This window comes from Lissotriton helveticus, chromosome 1_1, assembly GCF_964261635.1.
Source record: "Lissotriton helveticus chromosome 1_1, aLisHel1.1, whole genome shotgun sequence".
NCBI lineage: Eukaryota > Metazoa > Chordata > Amphibia > Caudata > Salamandridae > Lissotriton > Lissotriton helveticus.
In genome coordinates this window covers 1,715,008,378-1,715,023,667 of record NC_136057.1, presented here as the reverse complement: position 1 = coordinate 1,715,023,667, position 15,290 = coordinate 1,715,008,378, and positions in this window count along the sequence as shown.

Here is a 15,290-nt window from a genome sequence, read left to right as displayed (position 1 = left end):
AGGTGCTCCGACCGGCTGCGGTGCTGGGGTGGCCGTTAGCATCAGAGCGCTGGGGCTGCCAGCACAGTTCCGGTTTCTCTTGCTGCTCCGGTTTCCACCTCTCGTCACGGCGTTTCCTGACCCTCTTAACCCGTGGTGCGCAGTCACCTTTTAAGAACAAGCATTTTGTAACCGGAGTCCAGATTTATGAGGCCCAGGGTGAAGACAAAGATAGCGGGAGGGGGGACGGACAGCGGGAAGAGGGTCAGGAAACAGCCAGCGGGACAGGGACAAGGTTAACAATGAACACAAACATCGGTGTAAAAAAAATAAAAAGTACACGCCCACAGTGGCCACGTCTTCATGACGTTGCGGAGAGGGAAAGAATCTGCGGAATGCCCACCAATCGCCTCAGTGAATGACGGACAGATCTCTGTTCCAATGGCTAGCCTCCATTTATGGAGCTAGCCAATGGAACAGAGAGGCGGTGACCAAGCCACATACTGTTCTCATTAGATTTCACCTACGCCGAAAAGCTGCAAGGTGCGCAGCTTTCGACAGGCGAAACCTAAAAAGTGCGCACTGTAATGGTTGTTCACACTTCAGGAGTCAGGACACTATTTCTCTTTCCTTCTGATCGGGGGAAAGAATAAGCCAGCGCTTCTCCAGCCACTCCACGCACCAAGTCGCGGCCTGCATGACGGGTGGGTGGGGGGAGGGGGGATGGAAATGGGGTTGTCGCAGGGGGGAGGCGGGAGGGGTTTGTTTAATTTTAAAAAGTATGAAATAAAACGTAACTTACCGTCCTGTGCCGCTGCCACCTTAGTTCTGGATGGGCCCGACTTCCGACTCCAGCCGTCCTTTTCCAATTCCTGCATCGTCATGGCAGCCTCCCTCCCTCCCCTCCCAATCACAACGCTGCAATGGCAGCGTTGTCATTGGTGAGGCGCATCGGACAGAGCCCCACCGGGACCATTTTCTCTCTGTAGGCTGCTGCATGCAGCAGCCAACATAGAGAACAAGCATTGGCATAGCCAATAGGTCTTGCCTTTGGGGCTGTTTTGCCAGACCTATTGGCTTTGCCTTTTTTTCTATGAGCTATTGGCATTTTGAAATGGCTATGCCTTTTATTTTGGTTTTAAAAATTTAAGTAAAAGGCATAGCCAATAGGTCTGACTAAACACTTATAAGGTCCCAAAGGCGAGACCTATTGGCTATGCCAATGCTTATTTTTGTTAGGCACGGGGAGATAAGGGATTTTGCTCAGAATCACAGGATGTTCAGCGTCGTTGCCTAGACTCTAACCCAGTTCCCCAGATTCAAGGTTGACCGCTCTAGCCGTTAAGCCAACTCCTCTCCAAACAGAAAGACTTATAGGTAAATGTTCACAAAGCATTGAGCAGCCTTTGCAAGCTCTTCATAGCCATTCAGAATGTTTATTCTCCATTACACCTTTGGAGCTGTTGCCCAAAGACAGTGTGCATTACCCTACGGCTGTTATTCACCAAAAGCTGTAGAAAATAAAAACTGCCACAAGCCGGAGCAAAACCCCAGGCTTGCCTCTAAAACTGGTGCATTCGATCAGCCCCCCTCACCCCCTCCGCCCCCCACGTAGGGGGTCCTTTTTCATGGCCAACCTTGAGGACATAACGGAATCAGGTGATTCCTGTGCTGTAGCTTTCTCAAAAATTCAACCTCAGGTACTGGCATTGCACATGGCAAGACTTCCTCAGCAAATCCATACGAACAGGTTTCCTTTCAGCGCTGAAGCACCAGCTAATCACCCTTGCTCCAAGAAGCAAGGCTAGATCCCAATAAATCCAATGACTACAGCTTCCTCGCTGAACTGCCATGGAAAGCCCTAGTGGACATAGCAGCCCAACTACGCGCACATGTTTAAGCAAAACAAAAATCAGTTGCCAACCTATCTCGTTTCCACCCCAGACTCCACTAGTAAACTTTCTAGCATTATTTGCTGAAAATTGCTGAAAAAGGTTCACTATGGTAGTTAGTCCCTGTGACCTTTAAATGGCGGACCACAGCCTAATGAAACACGATGTTTAACCCTTTGTGGTCGTCTTTTACCCTCCACTTAATGTTCTTGTCAAGCAGGTCATGGGATACTAGTATTAAACGCGAGAAGCTGGATTAGCGTTCAGAAACTGGGGCCAGTTTGCAGCTCAGGAGGGTATTGTTGGTATGATGTTGGCACCCCTGCTGAAATTACTTATGTGGCAGACAGACTTGCCTGTCCTCCATTGCACTCAGTCGGCGCTCTAGTCTAATGTCGCTATTGATTTTCTCACTAAATATGTTGAACGGAGTCTGTGCATACAGTCTACTCTTGAAAAATAACAGGTTTTTAATGCCACCATATCGCATTAGAGATAACGCTGTTCCGGCAACTGCTGGTGCCTCTGACTGAGGTAGCGCTCTGCAAAACCAACTCCAGCAAGTACCAAGAGACAGACGGGCAACTAGAGCCAAATTTCGTGGGGGCGGGTAGGGCAGGGTTGAAAAAAATTCAGGGGGGGGCTAATTCTACCAGCGATAGGCCAGGTGGCTCTAAGAAGGGGTGAAACCATTACAATAGCCTCATTAACATTTAAATGGTCTTTAAAAGACCTGTGAAGTACTCTGTGCGGCTGCAATCAGACAGTCGCCAGCCCGCGAAACTGTCTCAGCCCGGGCTGACACACGCGACGGGGGGGTGGGGGGGTCGGGGGTGTGGGGGATGTCTGAAGCCCGGTGAGCCCAATGGGTGTTGCGCGCCTGCCAAGAGAGGTTAGGAATATCGCTGCTGCGGGTGCACTTAAGTCATGCATGTGGCGGGCCTTGATGCTGGTGCAGCTAGCTAAAATGGCTCCCTTTGAATGAGCTCTCGCTTTTAATAGCAGGCTTTAGAAGGAATGATGCAGTGGGTCACGGGGGAAAACCCATCAGGTATACTACTTTCTCACTGCCAGTAATACTAATAACTGGTCATTCAGTATTGCTGGTTCCTACTGCGGTGATACCGTGCTACTGCCTTGCAACTCAATGCACACAGAGTAGTTTATCTCACAAAAGTAGTTAACTGCCCGCACCCTGGACTGAGCTCATCTGAGGTTGCCTATGCCTCTGCTGCGAAGTAATTGTGGTGCTCGTTAGCAGAGCAGGTATGAGTAGTGAACACGTTTTGTCTTTGGTAACCTTCTGTGTGTAGTTTACTGGGCCCTTCTCGTTAGCAAAATTCACCTACGTTCAGAGGATCCGCTGGGGCTATTAAACACATTTTATGCAGCTACTCATATGGAAAACTGAAGGGTGTGATACACAGGTGGCGGTCACGGGCATTGTATGTTCCCGCCGTTCAAACAGCTAGGGCAATTCAATCTTTTTATTCTTTATATGTAGCGCGAACTAGACCCGAGGATATTGGGTATCAGAGCGCTTTACATGAGCACCAGTTTCGTTACAGATGAACACATTCAGTTTTGTTAGGCACAGGGTGTTTGCCCAGAATCACAAGATGTTGATCGCAGTTGCCGTGACTCGAGCCCGGTTTCCCAGCTTCGAGGTCAACCCTCTATCTGTTAGGCTTCATGCTCTCGGTTCCGTGCAGGCAAGTTTGACTGCTGAAGACATAATGGCCCAGCACTCACTATATGCGTTACTACATGAGAGTGTTTCCCGTCCCAGTCACTGTTAAAATATGTTGTCCGTTTCCGCAGTTTTAATAATAAATTTAGACGGAAGCGTAATGTTTTCACGGAAATAGCTCTTTTGGGTATTACAAAGTTATGCTAATGTAAACAAGCACCGTTTACTGACCAGCACGGAGAGAAAGCAGAAGTGCCTGGTTGGGGGTGGGCGTTCCTGCTCGAGGGCAGGGGGGAGTGGCTTGTCCACTGTTGTGCATACTGACTGTTTGGTCGGCCAGGTCAGTATGCACAACAGTCAACAGAAATACATGGCTATGTTTTCTCAATTGCAATTTTTTTGTCAAACATAGTTAAGCTGAAAAGTGTATGCAGTCTTTTTCTCTGCAAGTTCACCTTTTGCTGAGTTTTTCGACGCGTAGTGTAATTGCGCAGGAGAAGTATACTGAGGCCCACTGTGAGGGTTTGGGTGTATTATATGGTATGATTGTGTGACCTTTATTAGCAAAAACTGCCTTCGGTCTAGTCATGCTCATTTTCAACTGGAGCATAGCTAAGACTTATTTGCATAGGAATGGTCCCTGTCTATAGTGACACTGCAAACATAAAGGATAGATTTCAGCACGGCCTGAGTAATTTCAGTGACTGAGATTAATTCAACCATTCCATCCATCACTTTTTACATTTTTTCATCGGGGCATAGCCTGACATGGATATCACTGTGCCATAAAAGTCAAAGCGCGCCTCTTTGAAGAGGCCCAACACGGCCAAAACCAGTCTGGGGTTGCTTATTTTCATTCTTAACCTCTTTAACGCCCCGCATTTTCCCGTTGTGTGCTGGAAAATGCAAAAACCCATTGTTCATGACGAGCTGGGCTCGTCATGAGCGTGCGAGGAGGCTACCTCATGACGAGCCCAGCTCGTCATGAGCGTCGAAGGGGTTAAGGGGAGCGTGGCTTGGTACCTCTGATTGGACTGTTCTTACTGAAGCTGATTTACATAAGGTTTAACTGGAAATCAGTCCCATTAATTACCAGTGGCTGGTTGTGCACACCTGTTCAACTGTTAGCATTAGGCTCGAGTGACCATTCCCCTCTGTGGGTTGTCACATCTCTGCTGGGGCATTACCTATGTATACGGATGTTTCCATATTAAATTTAGTTTCTACTTATTCCTGGGTTGACTCTATAACATGTATCTTACTACTGTGAGGAGACAGAGAGCTATTACGTCAGGCTATCACACATTCTACAGGGTCCTAACAAGAATTTACGACATGGTGTGATATTGTGAAGAGCCCTTTACTCCCTGCAGTCAGTCATTCATGAGTGTGTCTGTCAGGATCTAGCATGGTGCGCCTACGATGCCTTAGAAACTACTATTCCCATGAGGCACAAAACATGATGCTGTTATATAGCTCAGGGAAACGCGCATCACGTTGTGCGTAATTTTGATGGTTCCCGCTGGCGCTTCCGGGTTGGGAGTGCTGATCGTTGCACCAGCGTGTTTTGGGCTCAGACACGTTTCTTCCGGATTTTGATCGAACTGTGTTTTGGGACATTACCGGCCTTCGGAACAGCGCGGTAAGTTCTAGCTGGGGCTTTCGCCTGTGTAACTTTCCGTTTCCTTTTCTGATTACTCACCATCGTTGTGGGCAGAGGATTCTGCCACGGTGGTGTTAAGCTCGGCGGATTATTGGGGTTGTTCCACGTAGTGCCGTCGCGATCTCTGACAATTAAGAAACCTGTCTAGGTGGAACACGATGGTTTCCGCCACGCATTGCTGTTACGAGTAGTAAAGGGAAAAGAAGCTTAGGGTAGCGGAACGTAGTAGCAGACGCTACACATTACCGTTACGAAGAAGGAATAATCTATCCTTGTTATTTTCAGTTATTTCTTGACAATCTTGGATTATAAGTGCCAAAGCGGAAAACAGTGGTGACGGCCACGTTTTACCGTATTTGGAGAACTGTGTTGGATTCGCATAAGTAATTATGGAAGGAGTTCTTTTGGAGGCATAGGTGATTTGAACCTGTTCCCCTGGATACAAGCTTTCTGTTTCATTTATTCTCTCAAGAGAAGGAGGGGAAGTTTATTCAGGAGATACTTCTGGAACTATGATGTAGGGAAACAGTGAGGCTTTATAAACGCAACCTGAGGTATTTAGGAGACATAGAAATATCCTTATATAAAGAAAATTTCCAATGTTATAGAGTGGATTCGCTAAACTGTTGTCTACTCATATATAGGTTCTTGAGACCAGTGATGTTTGATGGAATATACAGATATCGTATACATCCCTTGGTGTCTGTCTCAGGTACCTATCATATTCTAGCGAGAAATTATGAGAGTAGGTGATGTTGGTGCATAAATGTCAACCTGTGCCTTGTCATTACAGGTCCTTTTTCCATGCTGTTCCCTTCCTCTCCTTCCCTCGCCTAATCATATGAATACTCTGTATAATTGATACTCAGAGTGTTTGTGAGATTTGGAGGTGGACCATTTTTTGCTGCATCCTGATCCTGCGGAGAATCCGGTGACAGAATTACACACCCACGAATGTATCTCTGCCTGATCAAGTTGTAGTGAAACATGGCTTCCATGGAGGACGTGTTACACGCCCTGGTTTTAGTTCAACAAGAATTGGCCTTGCCTAAGGCCGAGACGGCTGCCCTGAAGGATAAGGTTAAGCAGTTGACTAAGAACCCTTTTTCACAAGCCTATCAAATACAAGTAACAGTACCCCACCTATCCCCTTAGCGAGCCAGAGAGATATGCAGGGGATCCTCGCAAAATCCTGGTCTTCCTGACGCAAGTGATGCTACATTTCTCCTGTAAGCCGGCGTCATTTCCAAATAACCACTCCAGAGTGGCCTTTGCCATCTCATATTTAGTGGGAGATGCAGCTAACTGGGTGGTTCCATTGTTGAAGAATAACGATGCAGTTTTGTCTGATTGGAATGCTTTTCGGGCTGAGTTTGAACGAGTATTTGATCGCAGGGCTACCACGTTTAGTGCAGACTGGGAACTGCTCGACCTAAGACAAGGAAAGGGGGATTTGATCACATATTTAACTATCTTTAATCGATTGGTGGCTGAAGCTGAATGACCTGAGGAGAAACACATGTCTTTATTTTACCAAAGATTACCTGAGGTAAATGAAAGATGTGATTGCTCAAATAGATCCCCAGCATACCACCTGTATAGACATGATTAACCTGTCCATGCGTTTGGATAGTCGTATATCCGAGAGAGGGTGGGAGAGAAAAAATGGGATAGAGGTTTTTACAGGTATGATAAATCCCCTCGTAAGATGTTGAGTCCTTCTGAGGCTGGTATAGAACCTATGCAAATAGGGGCTATAAGAGCTCCTCTCTCTAAAGAAGAACGAGAGAGTAGGAGAATACATGGATTATGCATGTACTGCGGACGAAAGGGTCATTACGTGAAGGAATGCCCCTCTAAACCTAAGTCTACTAATGCTTGGGCTAGGGGTAAGAAAATGGCGGTCTCAGCTGTGACCAAAGAGTCAAAGAGTACTGAGGAGTATAAGGTTGAGGAAAACGTACACAAGGGATGGAATCTTCCTTCATTGTCCACCCTCATCACAGGAGACACAGAAGGGCATATTGTGCTCCACATGAGCCTTGAAGCAACCATAAAGTCCATCAGGTATTGGTTATGGTGGACTCCGGGGCGACAGGTAACTTTATAGACAACGGCCTTGTGAACAATTTGGACATTTCTAGAGTGCTTAGAGATACCCCAGAGGAAGTGCTAGCAGTAGATGGCAAACCTCTTAAGTCAGGTCTTATTGTAGAATGCACAGAGGTTCTGTTGATGTCCTTTGACATAAACGGAGGACAACTTTCAGAGGAGTTATCCTTAAACATCATAGAAGCTCCTCAGTATGAGGTAATTCTTGGCATGCCGTTGTTGTGTCTCCATAATCCTTCTATTAATTGGCAAGACAGATCTCTTCAATTTTTGTCAGTGGGTTGTAAGGACCATCTTGTGTTTACTCCACCCACACAAGTGATGGCTTATACTTCTCCATTCTTGGTGGCTACTGCCGTAAAGAAGGAGACGGTCTTACCAGTGGAATACCATGCGTATAGGGAGGTGTTCAGCAAAATCATGGCAGAACAGGTTCCTCCTCACAGGGAATACAACTGCCGCATAGATTTGGTGAAAGGAGCAACAATACCATCATGCAGAGTGTATGCTTTGTCCGTGCCGGAAACCAAACATTTGCGGGAGTACATAGATCATTACTTGACCATAGGTTTAATCAGGCCTTCTCGTTCTCGGCAGCTTCTCCGTTGTTTTTCATTGCAAAAGCCAATGGGGATCTTAGGGTCTGTATAGACTACAGGAGTTTGAATAAAAACACCATTCGCAACCGCTATCCACTTCCTCTTATTTCAGTGTTATTAGATCAAGTGAGAGAGGTACAAAAGGGGGTGGTGATGGATGGAGCATCAAGTGAGAGAGGCACAGATTTACACCAGATTAGATCTTAGAGGTGCTTACCATTTAGTAACAATACGCCAGGGGGATGAGTGGAAGACTGCCTTCAAAACTCGTTTTGGTCTGTACGAATATTTGGTTATGCCGTTCGGCCTGTGTAGTGCCCCGGTGGCGTTTCAATACTTTCTAAACGATGCCTTAAAGGAATATATAGACCGTTTTGTTGTGGTCTACATCGACGATATTTTGGTTTATTCAGCCAATAAAGAGCGCCATCATGAACAGGTCTGCCAAGTTTTGGAGTGTTTGCGTGAGCACAGTTTGTTTGTGAAGCTGAGCAAGTGTGAAAATGGGGTGACCACAGTACAGTTTCTAGGAGTGATGTTGAGTCCGAATGGTCTCCAAATGGCAGAGAGGAAAGTGAAGGCGGTGCAGGAATGGCCCATTCCCAGAAATGTGAGAGAAGAGAAGAGCTTTCTTGGCTTTGCCAATTATTACCGCAGATTTATTCTTCATTTTTCCCAAGTCCCTATCACTAGATTGTGGAGAAAAGGTTCCTCTTTTGTGTGGTCCAGGGAAGCTGGGGAAGCATTTGCGTTCCTAAATGAGGCATTTACCACAGCTCCAATTTTAGCACATCCCAATTCAGAACATCCTTTTGTGGTGGAGGCTGATGCCTTCGACGAGGCGATTGGGGCAATTCTTTCACTAAGAGACAAAGATACAGGGCAGCTCCATCCAGTAGCATACCTATCCAAGAAATTGAATCCAGCCTAAGTAAATTGCACTATTGCTGAGAAGGAACTTTTGGCTATATAAAAGGCGTTCCAGGAGTGGAGACACTATCTGTGAGGAGCTTGTCATCCAGTAACTGTATATACAGACCATCACAATTTGCAGTATATGAAATCTGCTAGGCATCGTACGCAAAGGCAAATGCGTTGGATGCTTTTCTTTGCTGAATTCAATTTTGTGGTTACCTTTAGGCCAGGAGCCGAAAATCATAAAGCAGACGCTTTGTCCTGACAGGAATTGCCATCTACACCCAGACCAGAAGACACCCAGGCTATCATAAATCTTTCCAGAGTAGTTTGTGTAATACGCGCTGAATCCTTTTTGGATGAGGTGCGGAATCACCAAGTCAAAGATGGTTGAGAGGCCTGGGCAAGGCAAGGAAATGAAAGAGCAGTGAAGCAGGGACTTCCGTTTTTCCAGTCCAAACTGTATTTGCCCACGGTTGAACTGCAAAAGAAGGCTTTTGCATGGTGTCACGTGATTCCTATGGCAGGCCATCCAGGTGTTACAAAAACTGTGCAGTCCCTTCAGAGACATTTTTGGTGGAAGACGTTGTCTAAGGATGTTTCTGTGTGGAATGTGCAAGAGCAAAGGGGGAAAACAGTCAGAAAAAAGGGAAACTCCTACCACTGCCAACTCCACAACGGCCTTGGCAGAACATAAGTTTGGATTTTGTGACAGGGCTCCCTACTGATCAAGGTTTCACAGCCATCCTAGTGGTTGTGGATGGTCTCACTAAAATGGGGCATTTTGTTCCATGTCAAACCCTTCCCTCAACTGGGCAAATGGCTCAGTTACTGGCAGGTAACATCATCAGATTTCATAGGGTTCCAGAAGTGATTGTGTCTGACAGAGGTCCACAATTTATTGCTCGCTTTTGCAAAATGTGGTGTAAGGCCTTGCATATCGAATCGGCTCTCTCCACTAGTTTTCAACCGCAGACAGATGGCCAGACGGAGCGCTTAAATCAGACTTTGAAGAAATATCTTACATGTTACGCCAAGGAGGCGCAGGAATCATGGGTGAACCTATTGTGGTTGGCCGAGTTGGCTTATAACAATGCTTGGCACTGTTCCACTGGTGTTTCTCCTTTCAAAGCTAATTTTGGTTAGGATGCCAATACCTTGCCTGTTCATATTCCTGAGGTTGTTACGGATTATCCATCTGTTAAGGCTCAGGTATTGCGCATACAGAAGATTCATCGTGGGGTGAGAACACATTTGTTAAAGGCGAAACAGGTATATAAGCAATGGGAGGACCGCCATCGGATCGATGGGCCCCTGTATAAGGTGGGGGATCGAGTATGGTTGTCAACGAAGAATACCATGTTCAGGCTGCGCAGTGTTTTCCATCCCAGGTATATCGGCCCTTACCAAATTGTGAAGCAAGTTAATTCTGTTGCTTACAAACTTAAGTTGCCTGGATCTCTGCGGATCCACCCTGTGTTCCATTGTCATCTGTTGAAACCTGCGTTGTCTGGCCGCAGGCGGCTGCACCCCCGGTGATGCGGGATGGTGTGCTGGTATATGAGGTGCACATCATCGTGATTCCAAGTTTCGTAGGGGCGTGCTGTGGTACCTGGTTTCCTTGAAGGGGTATTCTGCGGAGAATGACTCTTGGGAACCCTGGCGTAATGTGCATGCTCCACATGCTGTGTCCTCCTTTCACAGCAGGTTCCCTGCCAAGCCTGGTCCTAGAAGGTGCTTGGTGGGTGGGCCTACTGTCAGGATCTAGCCTGGTGCCCCTCCGATGACTTAGAAACTACAATTCCCACGAGGCACAAAACGTGATGCTGTTATATAGCTCAGGGAAACGCGCATCTTGTTGTGCGTAGTTTGGATGGTTCCCGCTGGCGCTTCCGGGTTAGGAGTGCCGATCGTTGCACCAGCGTGTTTTGGGCTCAGACACGTTTCTTCCGGATTTTGATCAAACTGTGTTTCAGGACATTACCGGCCTTCGGAACAGCGTGGTAAGTTCTAGCTGGGGCTTGCGCATGTGTAACTTTCCGTTTCCTTTTCTGATTACTCACCATCGTTGTGGGCAGAGGCTTCTGCTTTGGTGGTGTTTTGCTCGGCGGATTATTGGGGTTGTTCCACGTAGTGCCGTCGCGATCTCTGACAATTAAGAAACCTGGCTAGGTGGAACATGATGGTTTCCGCCACGCATTACTGTTACGATGGATGTATGACGTTACAACGCATACTTTTACAACGCCTACCTTTACATCGCAGTTTTTACAATGCATACCATTACAACGCATAGCGCTTTGGGGTGCTGGATAGTGAATAGTTTAATTTACTATTCCAACTTCAGTCCCCGTGGACACTAGGGAAGGTTATTGGATAGTAAATTAACCTATTCCCTATCCTAGAGCGCCCCCCCAGATCAATGCGTTGTAATAGTTTGCGTTGTAATGACCGCGTTGTAATGGTAGTGCGTTGTAAAAGTTTCTTTGTAAAGGCTGAATACCGTTACGAGTATTAAAGGGAAAAGAAGTTTAGGGTAGCGGAACGTAGTGGGGGACGCTACACATTACCGTTACGAAGAAGGAATAATCTATCCTTGTTATTTTCAGTTATTTCTTGACAATCTTGGATTATAAGTGCCAAAGCGGAAAACAGTGGTGACGGCCACGTTTTACCGTATTTGAAGAACTGGGTTGGATTCTTATAAGTTATTATGGAAGGAGTTCTTTTGGGGGCATAGGTGATTTGAACCTGTTCCCCTGGTTATAAGCTTCCTGTTTCATTTGTTCTCTCAAGAGAAGGAGGGGAAGTTTATTCAGGAGATACTTCTGGAACTGTGATGTATGGAAACAGTGAGGCTTTATAAAAGCAACCTGAGGTATTTAGGAGACATAAAAATATCCTTATATAAAGAAAATTTCCAATGTTATAGAGTGTATGCGCTAAACTGTTGTCTACTCATATATAAGTTCTTGAGACCAGTGAAGTTTTATGGAATATACAGATATCGTATACATCCCTTGGTGTCTGTCTCAGGTACCTATCATATTCTAGCAAGAAATTATCAGAGTAGGTTGATGTTGGTGCATAAATGTTAACCTGTGCCTTGTCATTACAGGTCCTTTTTCCCGCTGTTCCCTTCCTCTCCTTCCCTCGCCTAATCATATGAATACTCTGTATAATTGATACTCAGAGTGTTTGTGAGATTTGGAGGTGGACCCTTTTTTGCTGCATCCTGAGACTGCGGAGAATGCCGTGACAGTGTCATGTCCTGGGCACTGTTTGTCACAAAGGTGAGAGAATCCTTACCTACTATTGTGGTCTACTTTATCACACGGTTTATCAAACTATCACTGGGGAGCATTGTGCGTATGCTTACATATCCTATGCTATTGGTTGTCCAGCTGGGACTACATCACAGACTCCCTGTGAAATCCCCGCGCTGCTCTCATGCTATAAGAGCAGCACAGGGATTGGCCTGCACTGGCTGAAATGACGCTCCGCTCTGGACAGGGAGGCTGTGCAGTTTCTCCAGCCGGGCTGTACAATGAAGCCGGGCTGGAGAAACCTAAGTGTGTAGGTGTGTTTGGCAGGCCTGAGACGGCCGGTCAAACACGCATGTCCACTTAGAGAGTGCACATAGCACTCCTCCTCCCCTCTCCCATGGCCTATGCCCCTCCCTACTGCACGCTGGCTCAGCCAGCAACTGAAAATAAAACAATGACGTATATTGTTTTCTTTTTCAGGCGCTGCCTCTGAACCTGTGAGGCAATGCTCCTCCGCCATTGTGGAGGAGCCGCCCCTGGGAAGTTGTTGACATTACACAGCTCATATTTTACCTTTGCTGCAGGAGTCTGGTACACTTGCGTGGCCAACACACTATCCTACTAACATCCTGCGCTTCTCGCATGAGATAGTTATAGCCTGTGGGTAGAAATGCGTAGAAGGTTTTATGTTTTGCAGTATGCACTATATGAGCAAAATAAATAAAAGCAAAGAAGCGAGAGACTGTGAATCCTCTACCCCTGTTGTCTTCAAAGACAGAGAACCAGGATAGCTGATTTTTTTGCAGTGATCTTACCTTGCAAGGCCCTTTTCTTACCTAAAGCAGAAGATAAGAGTCGGGGGTATAAAAGAATCTGTATGACACTGGACTGAGGATGAGAATATCGACCAACAATAATAGTGTATCCACCACATCCCATATGAATGGATCTTCATGGCAAAGAATTACTATTTTGACCTAAAAGCTACTTATCTAGTCTTATCTAGTGATGAGTGGTTATGTGGATGCAGGGAAATTGATACAATGGTCGCGCAATGTAATGCATGCGAGTTAGGCTACTTTCTACAGGATGTACACTCAAGAAAAATACAAGAGAAGTAATTTGTAGATGGGTCAACAAAGAAATTCAGTGAACAATACTTGGATAAGGTCCTAGCAGTGAATAAAGGGGGTCAGTGCCCTATAAACTCCTTCACTTCCCTTCCCCTATCAAACACAGTCAAAAACATGGTCATGCATGGCTGAGCAGGAAGAAACTGAGGAATACAGTGGCTTGTCCGCGAACAGTCACAAGACATCCGAATTTGAAAGTCTACAGTTTTCAGACAGCACTAACCACTAGCTGTTAGCCTGCTCCCATTTTTGCAGAGCATCTGAGATACAGCCAACTGGAACAAATATACCAGGGCTCTGCTGAGGGGCCAGGCTTCGCCAAGCATAGTATTGTTTTCTGAGGATTAAACTCCATCAAAGTTATCATCTGAAGAGATACCAGGCCTCCACCCCAAACCTACCATTCACTGATGAGGGACCAGCCCCTTACCCATATCTACTAATCCCTGAGGATGGGCCAGTACCCTCCCCAAACATGCCAATTTCTGCTGAGGGGGCAGCCTTTGTTTCCACAGTCTACAATCTTCTGCTAGGGTCCAGGATTCTCCCCAAACCCACCAGCCTCTGTTGAAGGGTCAGGTTCCTTCAAACGTGCCTTTCTTTGAGGCACCAGACCACACCAAATCTACCATTTTCTGCTGATGGACTCATCCCTCTGCCCTAAATCTGCCATTCTCTGCTGAGTAGCCAGACTGTGTCACCATATTTACCATTCTCAACTGAGGGACAAGACCAACCCAAGAACTACCATTCTTTGCTTAGGCATTCGACTCTGCCCCATCAAACATGTTCTGCTGATAGACTGTCATCCCCTCCCATCAGTTATTAGCTGTGGTTCTATAAACTGAAAAGGAGAAGTTACTAAGATTGGAACAATGATAATCAATACATTGGGAACACTAACCTTGCAGAGTAAACTTAGGGAAATATATCCACTCTGGTTGTAGGCCCTTTCCTGACTGACGAGGGTGTGGTGCAGTTTTTAGAGCTGATGAGTTCAAGGATGTTGTTATGGCACCTGTGGAAGTTTGGTTCCATGCTTTGGATGTTTTGTATTGAGGTTTTTTTCAGGTGTAAAGTGTTGAGAACGTTTGCAAGATGAGGGGATCTGTTAGTGGGAATGGTTTTAAAGTGAAACTGCAAATCTTAACCGTACTCCTATATTCTGTGGGAAGTCAATGTAACTCCTTAAGAATGGGTGAAATGCAGTTACATTTCTAGTGGGTGAAAGCATCCTCGCCTTCATGGTGGCGTGTGAGGATCTGCATCTTAAGAGCAGATGGACTAAAAAGCAGCCCTGTGATACTCCTTTCATCTACAGTGGATCTCTGCCTGGGGGTTGCAAACTTGTGACTTGTAGGTCTCACAGGTATTTGAAGCAGGTGTGATAGCCAACGTATTCCTGTGATTGGACGTGTGGTGGAATATGGGCGAATGTTTGCAGTTACAAATTGTGACGTGCAGGTGTCATGCCACAATCCACAGCAGGTTCATTAACCCTCTGTGCTAAAGTTATTGCAAGTATTCTAGCCATCGTGTACAAAAAAAAAAGGTTTAGAAAGGTTTTGAGAGTATTTTTGTTGATGGCAGCCTAGTCTCATCCATGTATGTGAGTACTCATGCACTGAAGGGGTGCAGATCCTCAACAGCAGGGCCAGAAAAAGAGATGCATGCAGCACGTTTGGGTTCCACATTCCATCAAGTGGGGATGTTTTCAATATCTGGGCAACATTGTCTCTCCCTTCAATGCTAATTGTAGCGATCAGTAGTTGAAGCTCCTGTACATTTCCATAGGGAATTTGGCCTCACATTTCACCCAGGCCCGGTTCTAGTGTGAGAGTGAGGTGAGCCAGGCCCACCCAAGCATGACCTTTGGCCCTCCCAGTCAGGGCAGAAGAGGCCATGGAGAATGCACCTGTTAAGTGCTACCTCACGATGTTTTTTCACTTTGTTCACTTTAATTATCAGTCAGGGGTAATTAAAGCAGCTCTGGAACACATTTTAAAGTGCTTTTTTTATTTTACAATTACTGTTTTAAGTT